The following is an 8096-nucleotide window of genomic DNA, read 5'->3' on the forward strand; positions in this document are numbered from 1 at the left end:
GTGCAATGCTATCCCTGGAGAGCAGTAACTGAGAAGAGTTAAGGCAACGGAAGCCCAGTTCAGCCACGTTGCTGAGGGGCAGAGTCCTCACACACAGGTGTCTGTAAGGGGGGTCTGGAGCTGATTCCTGTTCAAACTCTGTGTACACCTGCACAGCTCAGGGCACCGGCGCTGCACGGCTGCAGGCTGCGCCCTGCAGATCTCTGGAGGGACAAGCCCAGGCACACTTGCAGCTTAGTGTGTGTCCCAGATTGTCTGGATCAGCCAGGCATGGTCAGAACACATCTCAGCCCACCAGGAGGGGCAGCAAGGCCTGCTCTTCATCTGTAGAGTGTGGATGGCCCAAAGCACCCAGAAGTTGCACAGCGGAGTTGGAAGATGGTGGCATAGAAGGAAGGTTGGAGGCATGCATCACAGAACTTGCTGTGCTTTTCAACTCATGGTGCTTTTGGACTTAATAGCACTTAAAAACCTTTCCAGGCTTCTTGCTTCCGTTTGGGAGAGCCTCTGAACCCAACTGAGAATCCCTTATATTGCTGATTTTGTTGTTTAATCTGATCAGGTCCTAAATGTTTCTGTTCTAAGTTTTCAAGCTGCGTGGTTAAGCAGAAGCAATAGACTGAGGGTCTCTTGCTTACTGGGGCTCAGATCATAATTCCAATTCTATAGGAATTAAAAGTGGAGAATTCTTTGCTTAGAAAACAGTGGAAAAACAGAAAATAAGAGCCATGAGGAAAGGTCTGTGAACTGCTGGCTGTACAGTTCATGAAGGAAAGCAAGCACAGGGTGTTATATGATTGCTGTGATGGTCATCTGTTGTACAAGCTACAAACACTGTGGACCTTAAAGACATCTCTCTTGAATTCTAAAATCCCTTAACTAGTCTGAGTCATTTGTACAGCTGAACAGAGTCAAGGTCTCTGAAGTAAATTGGAAATACCTGTAATTCTGCACAAAATTAGGGAAGAGTTATGTAGTCCCAAAGCAGAGGAAGAAATAAAAAGGAGTCATAAAACCTCTGGTCTCTGGGAAAGCTCTGGGTGAAGATGACTTTCTAATAGAATTTTCTAAACTCTCTCAGTCTCACTTGGCTTCTGACATATGGAAAAATTTTTGAAAGGCCAAAGCAAAAGGGTTCCATGTCAGCATTAATTGCGGTGTTGGGTTTTCTTAACTCTCTCTCCTAGGAAATAACTCACCAATGCACCATTCTCAATAATTAAATTACAGGCCAATTCTTCTGGCTAATGTGACTCAAGACGCAGGTTGAAACAGCATCTAGAAAATGTCTGAGCAGAGTACCTTATGGACAAGAACTCAGCATATAGCTTGAGCTTGACATTAATCAGAAAGCTGCTAGAGAGTCTTATAGGCCTGTTATTATAATTTGCTATTTTTAAAATTCTCTGAAGTAATCAGAAAATCAACCAGCTCAACATCCCTAAAGAGAGCTGCTTCCCACCCACCAGCAGTAGCTGACTTCACTGTTGACACAAAAACCATGAAGATCTCAGTCTAGTATTCTGCCATGTAATTGTATCCTTAATTTTGGCCTTGTTGAAAGTCTGCTGGAAAACTGATCTTGTGTGTCCTCATTAGAAGCAATTCATATGTAAATCATTTAAGATTTTTTTTTAACTTAAAGAAAGAAAACATTCCTGTGACTCAAACATTCTGCAGGCTCTTGCTCCTCTTGTGGCTCCTGTGTGGCTGTGACTCCTAGAAATCTGAGCCTCCTGGAAAACCAGAGAGAAGGTTGCTGGCTAGGCTCTCACCTTCTCTTGCCTTAGCTGCTGGAGAAAGCACCTGTCAAGAGACTTTATCTTCTCCCAGCCTTGGGTCAGTCATTGAAGGGATGTGAGGTGAAGCTCTGCTCTCTTCTACACTCTCCTGCCTGGCACACACCCATGGAAGGTGTTTCACTTCCTTCAGCCAATACTAGCCATGTAATTACCAGCTTTTCTGCATATTGGAAGGCTTAATTTTTGCTCTTTTATGCACAAAAATAAGTTGAAGTGGTATTAGTGGAATGACATCCTAGTGTTAAAATGGAATGACATTGAAAAAACATTAAATAAACACATCAGATGACTTCTCTGGGCCTTTATTGATACAACTGATGAAGCAGCATGTGAGGTAACAGCCAAGTTCTTGTCTAAAAGTACAACTTTGATAAAGTTTGGGCACCTATTTCTTCTGAGTATTTCTGGAGCTGGAAATGGAAGTCATCATGAAAGTGTTGACAGCAATTTGAAGGTGTAAAGGAATACTGCATCTTTACCATGATTTCTATGGTTTTGAATTGGATGAGCTGAGCCCTCCACACTCTTAACTGTTCCTAAAATACAATGTCTGAGGTATTTGTCTCTAAGAAAGCTGAGTTTTTGTTGGTTAAGAATAAATTTTGAACTACTGCTGAAGGGGTTTGGAACTTCTCTTTGGCACCTTGTTATTATAGGCACATAAAAATGTAGACGAGTGGGACTAGGTAGCAGATGATGAAATTTAAGTTGATTAAAATCTGTTTGTCAAAACCTTGTTTTTCCTTTGTAGAAGGAATTCTACATGAAAAGGTAGGAAGGGAAAAATAAAGGTAGAGCTTGAGGTAATTTGGGGGATCTTGTTCATGAATTGTCCAGTTCACTACAAAAGAAAATCTTACAGCTGCTAGGAATCTGACCTGGTGCCCAGAACTGTGTAAAAGCACAGCTGGCCCTGTCTGGGCTGCAAATCAGCTTTAACACTAATGGCAACGACTTTATTTCAAGAGAGTATTTAGCTTCAAAAAATGAATAGGGGCTGCATGTTCCAAATGTCATCTGTCAATTTAACAAATGGCAGCTATATACACATCTTAATGCCAGATTGCTGTTTCATTAGGCTCCTTGTGAGTTATTCCTTCTTGGTAGCTGGCATTATTCTAGCTGCAGCAGCAGAAAGGCAGGAGGGAAGAAGCTCCTCTCCACTGCGATGCAGGGCAGCTCCTGGCTGCTTTTCAGGGGGCAGCAGGAGAGAGACGAGGGCACAAAATGAAAATATTCCAGGGGAGAACAACAGGGGGGCGTGTTCCACGGTACAGCCGAGGTAAGCTCGTCACAAGAGCAGACACAGAGATGTCCTGGAGTTCGGTGTGTGGCTGCAGCCCCGGCAGGTGCTGATGGCTGTGAGCAGCACTGCCCGAGGGTGCTCTGAAACCTGCAGGGAGCAGGCAGTGCTTCCAAACGGGAGCACTCTGTAGCGCTGTCGCAGGGTATAAAGGCAGATCAAAGGCTCGCAGGAAGGAGCGGATAAACTCCCAGGACAACGTGCCAAAGTGAGCGAGTGCTGAGGGAACAGCCATGGCACTGGGTGAAGGTAAAGATGGGCAGGAGCCTGAGCTGTCCCCCTTTGCCCAGCTCCAACCCACTGCAGTGCCATTTCAGAACTGTCCTCTGGGGCACAGCAGCACTGCAAGGACTCTCTGCATCTGTAGGTCAATCCATAGGTTGTCTCTCCCTGAGCTGCAGTTGCCCACACCAAAGTTGTCAGATTTTCCATGCAGTGGAAATGCTTCTGAAGTGTCCTACCTTGTAATTTTGTGGCTGCCACGCCTGAGAGCCTTCAGCCCTCCCCCTTATCACAGGTAGTTCAAGCATCCTTATGGAGCACCCTAATAGGATAAACACATTGAAATATTTAAAAGTGCAATAAACAGGTATAGTTTTGAATGACTTATTCAGGCTGCTGCCAGTGCAAGTGCTGCACAGCATGAGTGCAAAGAGGTTGCAGAGGGCAAGAAAGGACATATTCTCTGTCTCCAGGGCCAGGGTAGTAACAGGCTGGTGAATACAGGAACAGCAGGCTCCCTTGCCAAGCAGCTCTGAATGCACAGGTGAGGCAGAGCACAGAAGGGCAGCCAGGTAACTTTGTTCACAGGATAAACTGACTTTGTTTGCTTGTACCTCAGCATCCAGGGCAGTTCATGCTGGGATTCATAAACCAGGGGTAATGTGAACCACTCTCCCCCTGTCCCACAGCATTCCCTCAAGGAATCTTCTTCTCCTAGAGTCTTGCTTGCTCAAGGATGAGGGGCTCAGCAAATGAAGTGCTGCATTCAGCACCTTGCTGGGAAGCTTTGGAGAAGGGAAAATTGTGTTGGATCCTCACAAAGCACTGGCACAAGTGCTGACACATCTGTGTATAGGCAGTGGAGGGTTCTGCTGGAGAGTTGGAAAGTTTACTGTGAGTCCAGCCTCCAACCAAACCCCTCCTGCTCAAACTAGCTAACAGTCAAATTGTTATTTTTTTGTTTCTTTCAAGAAAAGCAGGTTTTGCAGGGAGATGGAACACTTGTTACTGTCTTCGTTTCACTTTAAATGTGTGGAAAAAGTTGGCAAGCTTTTGAACTCAGTGTCCCTATGGTTGGATGTTGAAAATCTTGCCTGTTTTTTTCCGACTGTCATTTGGCTCAATAGAAGATGTTGCCCCTCCCTACAAACCTTGTTTCTCTTTCGCAATGTGACTGCACAGATAATGGCTGTTGTTTATATCCTCCCAAACTAATGTGGCTGTGATGGCTACCCCTAAGCTTGAAAGGAGAGAGTAGGAATTGAGTCATGGGAAGCATTAATTTTTACTGCACTGCCTCCTTGCATGCAGAGAAAGCTCTCAGGATTAAAGGATTTGTGGGGCAAACCTTGCCCCACAGGTAAATGTGAAATGCTGGCACCAGAAAAATCAGCGCCCCTCCAAGAACACTACAATCTCAGTCATAATTTCAGAAGCTGCTCCTGCTTTATCTGGCAAGACAGCACACACAGGCACCACAGCAGCTGAGGACACTGCATCACTCTCAGACAGAAATCAGAGGTGAGCCTAAGTTTCTGCCCCTGGCAGAGCCCTTCATTTTATTTTACTCCCCACCCCTCATCTACCCCCACACCCCCTGTTTCTTTTTTTAAACCACTTAGATTTTTAAAAGACAAAAGGAAGGCACCATGTGAAAACATCACTATGGAAACATCACAGGCTCACTTGCACTTGCCTGCCAAGCAACTACCTAACTGAAGTTTTACATCCTATTGGATCACTGTTGGCCATCTGCTCTCCTTCAAGCTTCTCTGAATTCCTTATTTTCCTGAAAAGTTCATTTTTAGAAAGGAGGGAGGAGGAGGCAAAGGGAGAATCCAGTATTCTTGGCTAGTGCAGAGCTATTGTGAAAAAGGAAGATAAACTCACTTTGGAGCAGCCTCTTAAAAAGACAAAGATCCATGTTTTGTGAAGTAATTTCATAGAAAATACCTTGTTTCTAGATGCACTTAATGATAAGAGTATATATTGGCAGCCACAAGGCAAAACACACAAACAGCTGCTTCTAGTACTCTTGCACTAATTGTCGTCCTCTCCCTTTCTCTCATTTAGCCTCAAAAGTATTTTCTTCTAAAATGTAACAGTTACTGCCCACACTGGAGTTGTTGGCTGCAGGCTCCACAGCCTTGCTCCAAATAAAACACAGAAACAGATTTCCTGCCAAGCACTGAGGAAGTTTGAAGACTTTAGTTTTTAAAAATATAATCTTTTTATCAGTGCCCTAAGCCTGCCAAAGGTAATTATGGGCCATGGCACATTTACATTAATGCATAGGACCTACAGACATTTCAAAAGCCTAATGGAGAAACTCCATAAATGTACATATCAGAAAACAAATTAATTAAATTAAACTGTCATGTAAAGATATCACTTAATTTTGCAGAGCGGAAGGCACTCTTAATGGGAATGGAATGGATCAGTGAGCATTTCAAAACCCAAAGCTATAATTTAAATTCAGGCTCTCCTCTAGTGTGCAAGTCACAAGACATATTTATTATAGCCTTGCATTGTCAATTGTAATCGGTTTAGCAGAGACAAAGCTGTATTGTTTTGCTTCCTGCCCTCCTAGCTGGTTCAATATATTTTGATGTCAGACTATTGACAAGCAAACCAAAGGCTGAAATAAAATCATGTTTACCTGTAATGAACTGGCAAAAATGCAGTCCAAGGTAAATGTAACCCTGAAGCACAAACGCTTATTTATCAAGCAGCAAGGGGAAAATGGTGAAGCATTTAAACTTCTTTAAATAAACCAGCTGAATATATTTACTGCTGCTGTTGAATCCTGCTATGTGGCAACCTAGAAACAAATAGATAAAAATAAATAAAAGCACTGTGAAAATGAATAGCACCATTTATATGCTGCTGTTCTTGAGTTTTCCAGGTGTCACTAACAATTAAAGTTGTTGCTCTCAACACTCCTCTAAAGCTAGAGCCAAAGCCTGACACCAGGTTCCCAGCAAACAGACAGCAATACTTCTTCCAGCATGTGCAACCCAGTTTCCTGCAGGATTTCACCTGGTAGCAGCAGTTCCAAACCCAGCCTATGCTTCTGCAGCCATAAGCAAGCATCTTCTCATTGAATAAGCCTCCAAGAGTGCTTTTCCTAGCATTCTTTCTGTATTCTCTAATTCTCTTGTTATGTTCACTTTCTGATGTAGAGTACTGAAACCAGTCAGCTCATCAGGTTATAATTGCCATGGCTTCCTCTTGCCTTTTTTCCAGCCCCTGCATTGAGCTTAGTCACGGAGAGGTTTCTCTGAGCCTGAACTTAGAACCTTCTACCCAGGATCTCTGTAATTTCTTGTGGATCTCTCAAGTTTGCAAATCTGACTCTAAAACATGCTGATAAGCTCAAAAGTCGTGGTTAGGAAGAGCAGTGGTACAGCAGGCTGGGACACCAGCTTGAGGCACCTCTGAGGGCAGTGGCACAGGACCAGCCTGCCGGGCTCCTGCAGTGTGGTGGCAGGGCCCTTTGCAGGGAGGGAGGAGAGCACTGCCTGGGGAGCAAGGAGGAGCCAGCTGCATGGCTCTGAGGAGGGGCTTGTGTCACCCAGGAACTGGTTTGTTTATTTTATAAAAATACCTGCGTATCTGTATTTGTTCTTACTTAGCTAAGTAGCAGGATTTTCAGGTGAATAGGTTCTATTTTTGCTTCCAGTGTAATCTTTCAGCAGTTTGTTCCTCAAGCTAATTATTATGCTAAAAAAACTCAAACCCAATCAACCAACCAACAAAAAGAGTGAAAACAAATCCCTCCCCCCATCCAAATTTACCTCAATACTAGACCATTTTTCTTTTGATTACACATTACATTAAACAGAATTATCTTTTATAACCTTTCTGAAAATGACAGTTTTTATTGTGCTACACTATTTTCCTTCCATGTCTCTGTTGCAGGATGGACATTATTAGCCTTTTCTCATCCTCTTCAGCCTCTTTTGGCTTTGCACAAGACTTGAACTGTTTATTAAGTGACAGGTTACCACTGACAAAAAAATTCTGTTCCAACTTAAGGGTTGAAAAATTGGACAAAGCTTTTAAAATGTGTTTTGTCCTACTACCAGTAATTTTTCTACTTATTTACATGGCTCCTACTGTCCCACATGTTCCAATAACAACATCCTTCTGTGAAAGAAAGCAATGGGAAAGGAGAGTGTTCACAGCCCCTCTGAAAAAGAAACGATGTTGAGAGATTTAGGTCCTGGTTTAAAACAGTATGAAGGCTCTGATTCCTACTGTCACTGATGTCAGTGACGAGCCAGATGTCTGATGTCTTTAATTTGGACTTCAGTGATTTCTTCAAGGTATAAGAAAATCATGGTCCAGCTGAGATGTGAATATATCTATAGTGATAAATTGCCATCTTTTATCACCAGCCAAATGCCATCATCACAGGCATGCCTGTTTCTTTCTAATAAAGCCATCCCAGTCATTAAAAATGGTCCTTTCCTAAATAGCTTTTCCAGCTTAGCTGTCTGGTTCACAAGCCCTTCGAGCTCTGAGGCAGATTCAATCTACACACACAGTCATAACTTTTGTTTATGGAATGGGAAAGACTCAAAGAGAGCTCTAAGTAACAGTCAGGAGAATAGGATAGGCTACTGACATCACAGTTAAAGGGCTTAAGGAAAAGAAATATTATTTCTAAACTCTGAAAATAGCTATTATGGTAAAAACGCTTCTTTCCCATGTCATTTTGTAAACATTAAGTAAAAACATAAAATACAAGTTATTAAGAACAATGG

The sequence above is a fragment of the Molothrus ater genome, chromosome 3 (genome assembly GCF_012460135.2).
Source record: "Molothrus ater isolate BHLD 08-10-18 breed brown headed cowbird chromosome 3, BPBGC_Mater_1.1, whole genome shotgun sequence".
NCBI lineage: Eukaryota > Metazoa > Chordata > Aves > Passeriformes > Icteridae > Molothrus > Molothrus ater.